Source organism: Entelurus aequoreus, linkage group LG20 (genome assembly GCF_033978785.1).
Source record: "Entelurus aequoreus isolate RoL-2023_Sb linkage group LG20, RoL_Eaeq_v1.1, whole genome shotgun sequence".
Taxonomy (NCBI): Eukaryota; Metazoa; Chordata; class Actinopteri; order Syngnathiformes; family Syngnathidae; genus Entelurus; species Entelurus aequoreus.
Window position 1 is genome coordinate 41,074,522 of NC_084750.1, and position 17,500 is coordinate 41,092,021.

The 17,500-nt window shown below is 33.5% G+C and overlaps 1 protein-coding gene across 3 annotated transcripts in view; it reads left to right on the plus strand.

Annotated features, from left to right (window-relative positions):
* adgrb2 (adhesion G protein-coupled receptor B2) overlaps positions 1-17,500 on the plus strand; it is a 536,693-nt gene that overhangs the window by 229,317 nt on the left and 289,876 nt on the right. The window lies entirely within an intron of this gene.

Consider the following 17,500-nt stretch of genomic DNA (forward strand, 5'->3'; position numbering starts at 1 on the left):
TGTCCCGGTCAGTAGCATCCATGTCCATTTCCACACACCCGTCACCAGGTCTGCACCATAGCCGTGTGTCCCGGTCAGTAGCATCCATGTCCATTTCCACGCACCCGTCACCAGGTCTGCAACATAGCCGTGTGTCCCGGTCAGTAGCATCCATGTCCATTTCCACGCACCCGTCACCAGGTCTGCAACATAGCCGTGTGTCCCGGTCAGTAGCATCCATGTCCATTTCCACGCACACCGTCACCAGGTCTGCAACATAGCCGTGTGTCCCGGTCAGTGGCATCCATGTCCATTTCCACGCACCCGTCACCAGGTCTGCAACATAGCCGTGTGTCCCGGTCAGTGGCATCCATGTCCATTTCCACACACCCGTCACCAGGTCTGCAACATAGCCGTGTGTCCCGGTCAGTGGCATCCATGTCCATTTCCACACACCCGTCACCAGGTCTGCAACATAGCCGTGTGTCCCGGTCAGTGGCATCCATGTCCATTTCCACACACCCGTCACCAGGTCTGCAACATAGCCGTGTGTCCCGGTCAGTAGCATCCATGTCCATTTCCACACACCCGTCACCAGGTCGGTCCCTCCAGGATGTGGCCATGTCGCCGCTACACCAGTCGACGCAAATCTAACCAATGAACGCCTCCCTCCGGCTGTCTAATCCACTGTTTTTCAACCAATAATTGTTGTCGACACAATAGATACACACTATTTGTTGTCGACACATTGGATACACAACAATTGCTGTCGACACATTGGATACACAACAATTGTTGTCGACACTTTGGATACACAATATTTGTTGTCGACACATTGGATGTACAACAATTGTTGTAGACACATTGGATACACAATATTTGTTGTCGACACATTTGATACACAATAATTGTTGTGGACACAATAGATACATAATATTTGTTGTCCACACATTGGATACACAACAATTGTTGTCGACACATTGGATACACAATATTTGTTGTCGACACAATGGATACACAACAATTGTTGTCGACACATTGGATACACAATATTTGTTGTCGACACATTGGATACACAATATTTGTTGTCGAGACATTGGATACGTAATAATTGTTGTCGACACAATTGATACACAATAATTGTTGTCAACACATTGGATACACAATATTTGTTGTCGACACATTATATACATAATAATTGTTGGCACAATCGGTACACAATAATTGTTGCGGACACAATGGATACATAATATTTGTTGTCGACACATTGGATACACAATATTTGTTGTCGACACAATGGATACACAACAATTGTTGTCGACACATTGGATACACAATATTTGTTGTCGACACAATGGATACACAACAATTGTTGTCGACACATTGGATACACAATATTTGTTGTCGACACATTTGATACGTAATAATTGTTGTCGACACAATTGATACACAATAATTGTTGTGGACACAATGGATACATAATATTTGTTGTCGACACATTGGATACACAATATTTGTTGTCGACACATTGGATACACAATAATTGTTGCGGACACAAGGGATACACAATATTTGTTGTCGACACAATGGATACACAACAATTGTTGTCGACACATTGGATACACAATATTTGTTGTCGACACATTGGATGTACAACAATGGTTGTCGACACATTGGATACACAATATTTGTTGTCGACACATTTGATACGTAATAATTGTTGTCGACACAATTGAAACACAATAATTGTTGTGGACACAATGGATACATAATATTTGTTGTCGACACATTGGATACACAATATTTGTTGTCGACACAATGGATACACAACAATTGTTTTCGACACATTGGATACACAATATTTGTTGTCGACACAATGGATACACAACAATTGTTGTCGACACATTGGATACACAATATTTGTTGTCGACACATTGGATACACAATATTTGTTGTCGACACATTGGATACACAATAATTGTTGCGGACACAAGGGATACACAATATTTGTTGTCGACACATTGGATACACAACAATTGTTGTCGACACATTGGATACACAACAATTGTTGTCTACACATTGGATACACAACAATTGTTGTCGACACATTGGATACAGAATATTTGTTGTCGACACATTGGGTGCGCAACAATTGTTGTCGACACATTGGATACACAATATTTGTTGTCGACACATTGGATATGTAATAATTGTTGTCGACACAATTGATACACAATAATTACTGTCGACACAATGGATACATAATATTTGTTGTCAACAAATTGGATACACAATATTTGTTGTCGACACATTGGATACACAACAAGTGTTATGGACACATTGGATAAACAACATATGTTGTCGACACATTGGATACACAACAATTGCTGTCGACACATTGGATACACAACAATTGTTGTCGACACATTGTATACACAATATTTGTTGTCGACACATTGGATACATAATATTTGTTGTCGACACATTGGATACACAACAATTGTTGTCGACACATCGTATACACAATATTTGTTGTCGACACATTGGATACAGAATATTTGTTGTCGACACATTGGGTGCACAACAATTGTTGTCGACACATTGGATACGTAATAATTGTTGTCGACACAATTGATACACAATAATTACTGTCGACACAATGGATACATAATATTTGTTGTCAACAAATTGGATACACAATATTTATTGTCGACACATTGGATACACAACAATTGTTATGGACACATTGGATAAGCAACATATGTTGTCGACACATTGGATACACAACAATTGCTGTCGACACATTGGATACACAACAATTGTTGTCGACACATTGTATACACAATATTTGTTGTTGACACATTGGATACATAATATTTGTTGTCGACACATTGGATACACAACAATTGTTGTCGACACATCGTATACACAATATTTGTTGTCGACACATTGGATACATATTATTTGTTGTCGACACATTGGATGCACAACAATTGTTGTCGACACATTGGATACACAATATTTGTTGTCGACACATTGGATACGTAATAATTGTTGTCGACACAATTGATACACCATAATTACTGTCGACACAATGGATACATAATATTTGTTGTCAACAAATTGGATACACAATATTTGTTGTCGACACATTGGATACACAACAATTGTTATGGACACATTGGATAAGCAACATATGTTGTCGACACATTGGATACACAAAAATTGCTGTCGACACATTGGATACACAACAATTGTTGTCGACACATTGTATACACAATATTTGTTGTTGACACATTGGATACATAATATTTGTTGTCGACACATTGGATACACAACAATTGTTGTCGACACATCGTATACACAATATTTGTTGTCGACACATTGGATACATAATATTTGTTGTCGACACATTGGATGCACAACAATTGTTGTTGACACATTGGATACACAATATTTGTTGTCGACACATTGGATACGTAATAATTGTTGTCGACACAATTGATACACAATAATTACTGTCCACACAATGGATACATAATATTTGTTGTCAACAAATTGGATACACAATATTTGTTGTCGACACATTGGATACACAACAATTGTTATGGACACATTGGATAAACAACATATGTTGTCGACTCATTGGATACACAACAATTGCTGTCGACACATTGGATACACAACAATTGTTGTCGACACATTGTATACACAATATTTGTTGTCGACACATTGGATACATATTTGTTGTCGACACATTGGATACACAACAATTGTTGTCGACACATCGTATACACAATATTTGTTGTCGACACATTGGATACAGAATACTTGTTGTCGACACATTGGATGCACAACAATTGTTGTCGACACATTGGATACACAATATTTGTTGTCGACACAATGGATACGTAATAATTGTTGTCAACACAATTGATACGCAATAATTGTTGTGGACACAATGGATACATAATATTTGTTATCGACACATTGGATACACAATATTTGTTGTCGACACATTGGATACACAACAATTGTTATGGACACATTGGATACACAATAATTGTTGTCGACACATTGGATACACAATATTTGTTGTTGACACATTGGATACACAATAATTGTTGTCGACACACTGGATACACAATAATTGTTGTCGACACATTGGGTACACAATATTTGTTGTCGACACATTGGATACGTAATAATTGTTGTCGACACAATTGATACACAATGATTATTGTCGACACAATGGATACAGAATAATTGTTGTCGACACAATTGATACACAATAATTGTTGTCGACACAATAGATACATAATATTTGTTGTCTAAAAGATATAGACAGTTTTAAAACAAATGTGTGCTGTTAAACCACTCATGGAAACAATAGTGTTGTTGTTATATTGTCTTGCTTTGACAAATGTAACTGTGAGGAAGTTGCAAACGGCCCCCTTTTAAGCTCATGTCGTGATGCGGACACGTTTGTTACTCGATACTAATACATTCCTGTCCTGGAGGCTATAAATATTTGATGCTTGCTTATACTGACAGACGTGTTGTAGACTGCAATATTGTTCAATTAGTATTAGCGAGCTTGTGCGCTATCGTGCGTTTGGCTGTTGCGTAGCTGTTAGCTCCGAGTAGACTATTGTTTCCCTTTTGTAAATGACTTGGCTAAAATAGAATGAATTGTGTGTTTATTGGAAGACATTTAGCTTTGCAGAAGCAAACCGACAGCCATCAGACTGTATAATGCATATGTTCCTTCTTGACTGCACTTAAATGTAGAGCAGGGGTGTCCAAAGAGCGGCCCGGGGGCCATTTGCGGCCCGCAGCTAATTGTTTACCCGCCCGCCACACATTCTGGAAATGCTATTGCAAAAATTACAAAAAGTGGAATGAGGTGAAATCTAACTAGAAAAAGTTGCAATGTTGACACAAAGCTGCCATGCAGGCTGCTTTTTTAATTTGTCTATCTTTCTTTTTTCTTTTTTTGCCATTGCTCCAAAAAAAGAAAAAATCTATGTTATAATGAATTATTGACCTATTCAAGGCTCCAATTATTTCAAATATTTCACTTCAAAATGTTTTATGTGGGAAATATTGCATATATTGTGTGGTTGCCATACAAAAACATCAACATTTTATTTGACAAAAGAGCATAAAACAAACAAAATAATAGTTCAAACGTAAAATCGACAGATATATCTGAAGTTGAGCTCGTAACTTAAGTGTTGAAAGTAAAAAAAAACAACTACTAAAAATTTATCACTTTCTGTGTGGGGCACCTTTTGGATCCCAAATATATTTAATGGGATTTTATTTATCTTTTCACTGTGATTACTCAAAAATAATAATGAGTTCAAATCAATGGTGTCCTGCATTATTGATATTTTTAAGGCTCTAATTACTTCACATCAAACATTGCTTTCTGAATGTTTTGGGCAGTGGGGGAAATACTGCATATTTCACTTTTATTATAAAACACTAAGTTGTCTTGACAGAAAAGGCATAAAACCTTTTTGGTTTTTTTAAAACTTTATATCAACCTGAAGTTCATATACTGTACAGATTTACTCTAAGCGTTATATAAATAAAAAAATAATAAATTGACTTGTTTTTAACATTTTAATGACTTACACCCTTTATGGTCCCCGGGAGCCCTAAAGGTAAAAAACAAACAAAATCCATATATTTTGTTTTAAGGTTTGAAAATGAAAAATATCAAAATGGCCCCCGCATGCTTTAATTTTTCCGTGTGCGGCCCTCAGTGGAAAAAGTTTGGACACCCCTGATGTAGAGTATATGTAGAATATATTTATATTATATATATAATATATTATATATATTATATTATTTACGATTATTCTTGTCTATTGTGAGCAAACTGTGGTGCTGAATTTCCCCCAGGGGTCAATAAAGTACTTTCTATTCTAAACGCGCTGCAGGATTGCTTGTGACGAAAGCTGATATCATCCGATACGTTTTTTACTGATATCGGATCAGGACCCAAATGCATGTCAAAGGAACACATCCCCACAACTTTACAGCCAATCAAAAGCGTCAAGAAAACCTACTTCCTTAAACAAGCAGCAACAATAGCAAAACAAAGAAAATGTAAACAAGGGCGACCTCATCCTGAATATCTCAAAAATAATGATACAAAAATAACCAAAACGTTGTTTTTGTGTTTGTCACTTGCAGGGTTTGCCTGTGGGTGCAAGGACAAACCCCACAAAAAAAAAAACAATGATTATTTTAATTGTGCTGTTGTGAACATTGGGCTGCAAAACGTCTCATCATCCAGAAGCCAAACGTTCCGTTGAGCAGCGCGATGTTTTCCACCCTGCTTGTCTCCGAGCACCATCGTGCTGACATAAGTGCTTCCCTTCCAACACTGTACTCCTCTGTTGACGTTCAAGTGCACTTTGGAAAAATAGCTCGTTGGCTCAAAAGAGTGCACTGGAGTGCACTAAAGTATCTGGAAAATATTCAAGAGTTTCACTTTTTTCCCACATTACTTCACAGCCCGAGTCCAAAATGGAATAAATGCGTTTTTGCCCTCAAAACTCTACATACAATACCCCATGATGACAATGTGAAAAAACATTTTTTAGAAATGTTTGCAAAAACACTAAAAATTCACATTTACAAACTCAAAAGTAATTCGTAAATACAAACAGAAAACAATGTTTTGCGAATCCTTTTCAACTTATATTCAGTTGAATAGACTGCAAAGACAAGATATTTAATGTTCACACTGAGAAACTTTTTTTTTTTTTTTTTTGCAAATAATCATTAACTTAGAATTTAATGGCAGCAACACATTGCAAAAAAGTTTTTTACCACTGTGTTACATGGCCTTTCCTTTTAACAACACTCAGTAAACGTTTGGGAACTGAGGAGACACATTTTTGAAGCTTCTCAGGTGGAATTCTTTCCCATTCTTGCTTGATGTACAGCTTAAGTTGTTCAACAGTCTCCGTTGTGCTATTTTAGGCTTCATAATGCACCACACATTTTCAATGGGAGACAGGTCTGGACTACAGGCAGGCCAGTCTAGTACCTGCACTCTTTTACTATGAAGCCACGCTGATGTAACACGTGGCTTGGCATTGTCTTGCTGGAATAAGCAGGGGCGTCAAAAAAACCTGTATGTACCTTTCAGCATTAATGGTGCCTTCACAGATGTGTAAGTTACCCATGCCTTGGGCACTAATACACCCCCATACCATCACTAATGCTGGCTGGATGGTTCTTTTCCTCTTTGTTCCGAAGGACACGACGTCCACAGTTTCCAAAAAAAATGTGAAATGTGGACTCGTCAGACCACAGAACACTTTTCCACTTTGCATCAGTCCATCTTAGATGAGCTCGGGCCCAGCGAAGCCGGCGGCGTTTCTGGGTGTTGTTGACAAATGGCTTTGGCTTTGCATAGTAGAGTTTTAACTAGCACTTACAGATGTAGGGACGAACTGTAGTTACTGACAGTGGTTTTCTGAAGTGTTCCTGAGCCTATGTGGTGATATCCTTTACACACTGATGACGATTTTTGATGCTGTGCAGTGATTTCTCCAGATTCTCTGAACTTGTTGATGATATTACGGAGCGTAGATGGTGAAATCTCTAAATTCCTTGCAATAGCTGGTTGAGAAATGTTGTTCTTAAACTGTTGGACAATTTGCTCACACATTTGTTGCCCCATCCTTGTTTGTGAATGACTGAGCATTTCATGGAAGCTGCTTTTATACCCAATCATGGCACCCACCTGTTCCCAATTTGCCCGTTCACCTGTGGGATGTTCCAAATAAGTGTTTGACGAGCATTCCTCAACTTTATCAGTCTTTTTTGCCACTTGTGCCAGCTTTTTTGAAACATGTTGCAGGCATCAAATTCCAAATGAGCTAATATTTGCAAAAAATAACAACGTTTTCCAGTTGGAACGTTAAATATCTTGTCTTTGCAGTCTATTCAATTGAATATAAGTTGAAAAGGATTTGCAAATCATTGTATTCTGTTTTTATTTAGCATTTACACAACGTGACAACTTCACTGCTTTTGGGGTTTTCCACTTTGCGGACGCACCGTGTGTCATGTGATCAGCGCATGAGCGAGCCAACTCAATGGTAGCCTCATACGAGTGCGAGTCACGGCATCCCAAGCGCATTCCTGCCCGCTCTGCGCCGCAGGTGTTTTTAATTTCCGTGGTCAATCGTGGGCCGGTGGACCGTGAGGGCGGCGACACGCGTCCTCGCTCAAACCTCCTGCAGGATGGCCGCACAGCAAACACTTTCCATTCTTTGCTTGGTGTCCATGCTTGGCCTCGCTCTGGATCGGGCGAGCCCTCCAGGACTCCCAACCTGATGGAGACTTGAAACGTCTTTGTTAGACGGTCCCAAAAACCTCCATTATTTTTAGATGGCGAGGAAAGAGAAGGAGAACAAACATGTGGCGATGACAGCACTGCTTTTTAGTTGCATTTGCATTTTATATTTAACCAGCAAGAAGTGGCAGGAAAAAGCTGCTTTGACACTTTAAGTAGACTTAATTCACATGCATTATCTGTTGCTCTTCCTCCAAGTGCCCTTTAGAAGCATTCATTCTGAAAGCATTGACATTAGAATGGAAATAAATAAGAAATTATAAAGCCTGTGATTTTTGTACGTAACTTAGAAATAACCCCAAGTCAACAAAAAATATTTTTCTCTTAATTTGTTCTTTATTTTCCTCAAAAGTTGTCACCTTTACAATTACAGAAAACTATTTTAAAAAAATCCAAAATGATTAAATGAATCAAAAAAATAAAATTAATTAATTAAATTAAATTAGATGATTAACAATTAAGCAAAGCATGCAATTAAAAAAACATACAATTAGAAAAAACAAATACAAAAATTTAAAAAAAAACGAAACAATTTACAATTACAGAGAAAAGTTCCTTTTAAAAGCCAAAAAAACTTACAAATACAAGAAACAATTAAAAATGTTTTGTTTTGAGAAGCCGAAAAAACTTACAATTACGGAAAACTTTTTTTTTTTTTAACCGAAACAACTTTAAATTATAAACGAACACAATTTTAAAAACCCGAAAAAATTACATTTTAAAGCCGAAAAAACGTATTTACCGAAAACAAATGACAAAAAATCTGAAACAATTTACAATTAGATTATTTTTTTTAAAGCCGATTTACAATTACAGAAAACAAAGACTTAAAAAAAATCCGAAACAATTTACAATTACAGAAAAATATTTATTTTTGGGGGTTTTTTTAAGCCGAAAAAACTTACAATTACACGAAACAAATTTAAAAAAAAAATCTGAAACAATTTACAATTACAGAAAACAAATTTTTTAAAGCTTAAAAAAATATGTGCAGATAATAACAACATCAGAATATGTGCACGTGATAACAACATCAGAATAAGTGCACGTGATAACAACATCCAAGTGCCCTTTAGAAGCATTCATTCTGAAAGCATTCTCTAATTTGTTCTTTATTTGCCTCAAAAGTTGTCACCTTTACAATTACAGAAAACTATTTTTAAAAAATCCAAAATAATCAATTGATTAAATTAATTTTTAAAAAAATAATTTAATTAATTAATTAAATTAAATTAAATGATTAACAATTAAACAAAGCATGCAATTAAAAAAACATACAATTAGAGAAAACAAATAAAATACAAAAATAAAAACGAAACAATTTACAATTACAGAGAAAAGTTGCTTTTAAAAGCCAAAAAAACTTACAATTACAGGAAACAATTAAAAATGTTTTATTTTGAAAAGCCGAAAAAACTTACAATTACGGAAAACTTTTTTTTTTTTTTTAACCGAAACAACTTTAAATTATAAACGAACAGAATTTTAAAAACCCGAAAAAATTACATTTTAAAGCCGAAAAAACGTATTTACAGAAAACAAATGACAAAAAATCTGAAACAATTTACAATTGGATTATTTTTTTAAAGCCGATTTACAATTACAGAAAACAAAGACTTAAAAAAAATCCGAAACAATTTACAAATACAGAAAAATATTTATTTTTGGGGTTTTTTTAAGCCGAAAAAACTTACAATTACACGAAACAAATTTTAAAAAAAATTTTGAAACAATTTGCAATTACAGAAAACAAATTTTTTAAAGCTTAAAAAAATATGTGCAGATAATAACAAAATCAGAATATGTGCACGTGATAGCAACATCAGAATACGTGCACGTGATAACAACATCCAAGTGCCCTTTAGAAGCATTCATTCTGAAAGCATTCTCTAATTTGTTCTTTATTTGCCTCAAAAGTTGTCACCTTTACAATTACAGAAAACTATTTTTTAAAAATCCAAAATAATCAATTGATTAAATTAATTTTTAAAAAAATAATTTAATTAATTAATTAAATTAAATTAAATGATTAACAATTAAACAAAGCATGCAATTAAAAAAACATACAATTAGAGAAAACAAATGCTGCTCTATTTGTTAGTAAAACTACCCTTTTAACCACTCTTTAAACTGAAAAAACAGGATGGAGAAGAACATTAGAGAAATAAACAAAACGCTGGAGAGTTTGGCGAGAGAAGTCCGCGAAATATCGACCAAACAAAACCAACTCGTGGACCTCTTAACCGAGGTGCAGGGGCTCAGGAAAAAGATTGAAGAGAGCTCCCTAACGATAAAAACACTACAAACAAAGGTGGACAGTCTGGAGAAGCTCGAAAAGATAGTCCATGAACAGGAGAAAAGAGTCCAGGACCTGGAGCTTTTTACAAGGAAGGAAGATGTGATAATCAGCGGAATTGATGTGAAACCGAGGTCTTATGCTGCAGCTGCCGCGGCGGGGAACAATGGGGAACCCAGCGAGGAAGAACAGCTATCGCTGGAATCCCAGGTTGCTAACTTCCTGAACAGCATGAACATTAATTTCGACAAGAACAACATCTCAGCTTGTCACCTTCTTCCGAGAAAGGACCGAACGCTCAAACCCGCCATCATCATGAGGTTCGTGAATCGCAAACATAAAACGAACCTGCTAAGGCAGGGAAAGTTGCTCAAAGGAACCAACGTGTACATCAATGAACATCTCACATCAAAGAACGCCGAAATAGCCAAAGAGGCACGCATACTGCGAAAGGACGACAAGATTAAAGCTACGTGGACCAGAGATTGTAAGGTGCTCATTAAGTTGAATGGTGAAGCAGAGAAGGTGATCATGATACGCGAGTTAAAAGACCTCGACCCTTATAAATGACTATGTCTCCGTCTGTCTGGTTTGCCTGGGCTCAGTGGTGTGACTGTGAGCAGAAGAGGGGATTAGCACTGCTACTTTCAATCTCTCCCTTTTTACCATCTCCCAATATTTTGGTGTTTCTAGCATGGATCCTCTCTGAACAAGACGGTAGGCTAACTTTATTTTTTACAAAGCCCCATGGACACGAGCTGCACGAATGCTTTCACACTGGTTCCTCTGTGTCAATAACTTTTTTGAACGTTTTTTTAGTAGGCCTATGCGTTTTTTGCCAAGCTGAGTCACAGATTTTTGTGAACTGTTTTTGGGACACATTTCTCTCCACACCTCACTGGTGCGTGATCTGTCGGCCGTTTAACATACTGAGTCATGCAGGTCCGATGCTCTTTTCTGGACTGGAACATATTTTGTACTGGACGCTGGAACTGTTTTGGACTTGTTATTTTTACTCATTTATGCTGCTATTTTTGCGTTTGTGTGTCTGGAGTGAGTGTGTATATACCGGTATGAATGTGGCTGTGCTGTGTGAGTATGCGTGTGTAATGTGCACCGTGGAGTTATGCTCCTCGTATTTTCCTCAAAAGTTGTCACCTTTACAATTACAGAAAACTATTTTAAAATATAAAAATAAATAAAATAAAAAATAAAAATAATAATAAACACACAAAAAAAACAACGCTTACATTATCCTACATGACTGTAGGTATTGTATAGTCTAGCTTTCCTTTCATTTTTTTTTTTTTTTTTTTTTCTTTATCGACATGCACTATGGATCCTTGGTTGAATGATCACATTGTTCTTAGCTTTGTTTGGTTTGAATGATACCTTGTTATGATAGCCTTGTTCTATTCAGTTTTGTTTGGTTTGAATGATTACCTTATTCTTTTTCAGTTTGTTTGGTTTGGATGATTGCCTTGTTCTTTTTCAGTTTGTTTGGTTTGAGTGATTGCCTTATTTTTTCAGTTTTTGTTTTGTTTGTTTATTTTTTGTTCAACTTATCTTGCTTGTTTATTCTTTTCATTGATTGTTTGTTCTATTAATTTCTATGAGTGTGTGCACTGGGTAGGGGTACAAACTTGTAGTTTTTAGGCAACAATAACTTTTCTTGTCAACTGGGTCATACATGTCCTGTAGCCTTTTTTACTACTCTAGAGTCTACGCCCCTGGTGGGTGGGTGCGTGTGGGTGTGGGTGCCTGTGTGTGCATATGTGATATATTGTTTTGTATTGATTTGTTGCATTGGATGTTCTAATGCACTACCGGCAAAGAGATACCAAGAAAATGTTTCTTTTGTGCGAAGGGGCAGGAAATATAAGATTTTCTTCATCCTGTTCCTTTTCGACATGGCTGTGTATTGAATGCAGTAAGGTATGTGAGATTGTTGAAATGTTGTTGAAATGTACACATCCAAGTACGAAATAAATAAATAATTGAATTGAATTGAATTGAATTGAATTGAATTGAATTGAATTGAATTGAATTGAATAAAATACAAAAATAAAAACGAAACAATTTACAATTACAGAGAAAAGTTCCTTTTAAAAGCCAAAAAAACTTACAATTACAGGAAACAATTAAAAATGTTTTATTTTGAAAAGCCAAAAAAACTTACAATTACGGAAAACTTTTTTTTTTTTTTAACCGAAACAACTTTAAATTATAAACAAACACAATTTTAAAAACCCGAAAAAAATACATTTTAAAGCCGAAAAAACTTATTTACAGAAAACAAATGACAAAAAATCTGAAACAATTTACAATTAGATTATTTTTTTAAAGCCGATTAACAATTACAGAAAACAAAGACTTCAAAAAAATCCTAAACAATTTACAATTACAGAAAAATATTTATTTTGGGGGTTTTTTTAAGCCGAAAAAACTTACAATTCCACAAAACAAATTTAAAAAAAAATCTGAAACAATTTACAATTACAGAAAACACATTTTTTAAAGCTAAAAAAAATACGTGCAGATAATAACAACATCAGAATATGTGCAGGTGATAACAACATCAAAATACGTGCAGGTGATAACAACATCCAAGTGCCCTTTAGAAGCATTAATTCTGAAAGCATTGACATTAGAATGGAAAGAAATAAGAAATTATAAAGCCTGTGATTTTTGTCACTTGGATGTACTTTTGTATGCAACTTAGAAATAACCCCAAGTCAAGAAAAAATATTTTTCTCTAATTTGTTCTTTATTTGCCTCAAAAGTTGTCACCTTTACATTCGCTCAATTCAACATGTCAGGAGTGGATTTTGGTATTCCAATTCTAAAACAGATTCTCACATTAGAAAATAATACAATGCCGCCAACAAGAAGGACCTGCCCTTATCACGGCTCTGTCAGGTTGCCTGTGAAACAACCTTCAATTCCAGAACTAAAAAAAAAAATGTCGGAAAAAAACTTAGAATTTACAATTAAAGAAAACTGTTTTGAAAAAAGCCCAAAAAACTTACAATTGTTAGTTTATTATTTCTTTGGTCAGTGGTCAACAAAATAAACAAACAGTTTTACATAAACAAACAGTTGTACATTCATAAATTGCAGAAAACAAAGACTTAAAAAAAATCCAAAACTATTTATAATTACAGAAAAATATTTAATTTGGGGTTTTTTTAAACTGAAAAAACTTACAATTACACAAAACAAATTTTTAAAAAAATCTGAAACAATTTAGAATTACAGAAAACACATTTTTTAAAAGCTAAAAAAATAGCATAAAATACAATTTTAAAATCCGAAACAACTTACAATTACGGAAGATTTTGTTTCTAAAAGCCAAATAAACTAACAATAACGGAAAACTAATAAAAAAAATATCCAAAACACCTTTAAATTATAAACAAACACATTTTTAAAAACCCGAAAAAACTTACAATTCCAGAGAACAATATTTTTTAAAGCCGAAAAAACAGAAAAACATTTTTAAAAAGTCATAAACAACTTAGAATTACAGATTTATTTTTTTCAAAGCCGAAAAAACGTACAATTGCAAAATACACATTTTTAAAACAAAGCCGAAAAAACTTACAATTACAGAAAACAAATATTTTTCAAAATCCGAAACAATTTACAAAAAATGCAAAAGCCGAAAAAACTATGGAAAGCTTTATTTTAAAAACCCGAAAAAACGTACAATTACTTTTTAAAGCCAAAAAAACGTAATTACAGAAAACAAATTAGAAAAAATCCGAAACAATTTACAATTGGATTCTTTTTTTAAAGCCGACTTACAATTACAGAAAACCAAGACTTAAAAAAATCCAAAACTATTAGAATTACAGAAAAATATTTAATTTGAGGTTTTTTTTAAGTCGAAAAAACTTACAGTTACACAAAACAAATTTTTTAAAAATCTGAAACAATTTGCAATTACAGAAAACAATTTTTTTTAAACTGAAAAAAATAGCATAAAATACAATTTTTAAATCCGAAACAACTTACAATTACAGAAGATTTTGTTTCTAAAAGCCAAATAAACTAACAATAACGGAAAACTAATTAAAAAAAATTTTAAAAATCCAAAACACCTTTAAATTATAAACAAACACATTTTTAAAAACCCGAAAAAACTTACAATTCCAGAGAACAATATTTTTTAAAGCCGAAAAAACAGAAAAACATTTTTAAAAAGTCAGAAACAACTTAGAATTACAGATTTTTTTTTTCAAAGCCAAAAAACGTACAATTGCAAAATACACATTTTTAAAACAAAGCCGAAAAAACTTACAATTACAGAAAACAAATATTTTTCAAAATCCGAAACAATTTACAAAAAATTTATAAGCCGAAAAAACTATGGAAAGCTTTATTTTAAAAACCCGAAATAAAGGTACAATTACTTTTTAAAGCCAAAAAAAACGTATTTACAGAAAACAAATTAGAAAAAATCCAAAACAATTTACAATTAGATTGTTTTTTTAAAGCCGACTTACAATTACAGAAAACCAAGACTTAAAAAAAATCCAAAACTATTTAGAATTACAGAAAAATATTTAATTTGGGGTTTTTTTATGTCGAAAAAACGTACAATTACACATTACAAATTTTTCAAAAATCTGAAACAATTTACAATTACAGAAAACAATTTTTTTTAAACTAAAAAAAATAGCATAAAATACCATTTTTAAATCCGAAACAACTTACAATTACAGAAGATTTTGTTTCTAAAAGCCAAATAAACTAACAATAACGGAAAACTAATTTAAAAAATAAAAATAATCCAAAACACCTTTAAATGATAAACAAACACATTTTTAAAAACCCGAAAAAACTTACAATTCCAGAGAACAATATTTTTTAAAGCTGAAAAAACAGAAAAACATTTTTAAAAAGTCAGAAACAACTTAGAATTACAGATTATTTTTTTTCAAAGCCGAAAAAACGTACAATTGCAAAATACACATTTTTAAAACAAAGCCAAAAAAACTTACAATTACAGAAAACAAATATTTTTCAAAATCCGAAACAATTTACAAAAAATTTAAAAGCCGAAAAAACTATGGAAAGCTTTATTTTAAAAACCCGAAATAACGTACAATTACTTTTTAAAGCCAAAAAAAATGTATTTACAGAAAACAAATTAGAAAAAATCGGAAACAATTTACAATTACATTATTTTTTTAAAGCCGACTTACAATTACAGAAAACCAAGACTTAAAAAAAATCCAAAACTATTTAGAATTACAGAAAAAATATTTAATTTGGGTTTTTTTTTAAGTCGAAAAAACTTACAATTACACAATACAAATTTTAAAAAAATCTGAAACAATTTACAATTACAGAAAACAATTTTTTTTAAACTAAAAAAAATAGCATAAAATACAATTTTTAAATCCGAAACAACTTACAATTACAGAAGATTTTGTTTCTAAAAGCCAAATAAACTAACAATAACGGAAAACAAATTTAAAAAATTTAAAAAAATCCAAAACACCTTTAAATTATAAACAAACACATTTTTAAAAACCCGAAAAAACTTACAATTCCAGAGAACAATATTGTTTAAAGCCGAAAAAACAGAAAAACATTTTTAAAAAGCCAGAAACAACTTAGAATTACAGAATTTTTTTTTCAAAGCCGAAAAAACGTACAATTGCAAAATACACATTTTTAAAACAAAGCCGAAAAAACTTACAATTACAGAAAACAAATATTTTTAAAAATCCGAAAAAATTTACCAAAAATTTAAAAGCTGAAAACACTATGGAAAGCTTTATTTAAAAAAAAAAAAAAAAATTACAATTACAGAAAACATGTTTTTTTTTTTTTTTTTAAAAAGCCAAAACAAATAATGCAACGTGCATTTCTAAGTTGAAAGGTGTGTTTGGAAATGATGAATGCTGGCGTTTGGTGCATGAACATTTTAATGTTTTGACTGCATTCTCTGAATACATGCACGTGATAACTACATCAAAATATGTGCACGTGATGACGACAACAGAATACATGCAGATGATAACATCAGAATACGTGCAGGTGATAACAACATTAGCTGGATTGAACTGGTCCTGTGGTGTGTTAGAAGTATGAATCCATGTTTTTAAAAGTGGTTTGTTGACACATCTATCACACATAACACCGTATTAGTTATATTGGAGCGTGTATAAATGTATTATTATTATCATGATGCTAGTGTGTAGTGTGTGTGAAAGGTGTCTTCAGATGTGAAAGGTAACTGGGGTAGTCATACACATCCTTCCTTCCTTTGGTGTCAGCACATGCGGTTGCTGCAGATGAGAAGACAAAAACAACAACAAAAAACCGCTTTGGCGGTGAATTGTTGTTGGCGGTTACATTAATTTGTCATCTCCAGCAGAGATGTCCCAGCAAGCTGGAGCAAATAATCAAAGGGAATTGAACGGGCCTCCTTTGAGAGGACCTGGGAAAAAAAAAAGTGTTTACTGCAATGTTCGCTTTTTCCTTTTTCTTCATCTGTGCAGAGAAATGTTTGTCTTTTTCATGCAACCAAGCAAAAACAGCATTTCTGGACCAACAAATCAATCAATCAAAGGTTGTTTGCATAGTCTTTAATCACAAGTGTGTGTGTGTGTGTGTGTGTGTGTGTGCGTGTGTGTGTGTACGCGTATATGTTTATATGTATGTGTATGCATGTATATGTTTATATGTATGTGTATGCATGTATATATGTATTTATGTGTGTATATATGTAGGCATTTATGTGTGGATATATGTATGCATATATGTATGTTTTTATGTGTGTGTGTATATACATGTATATATGTATGCATATATATATGTATATA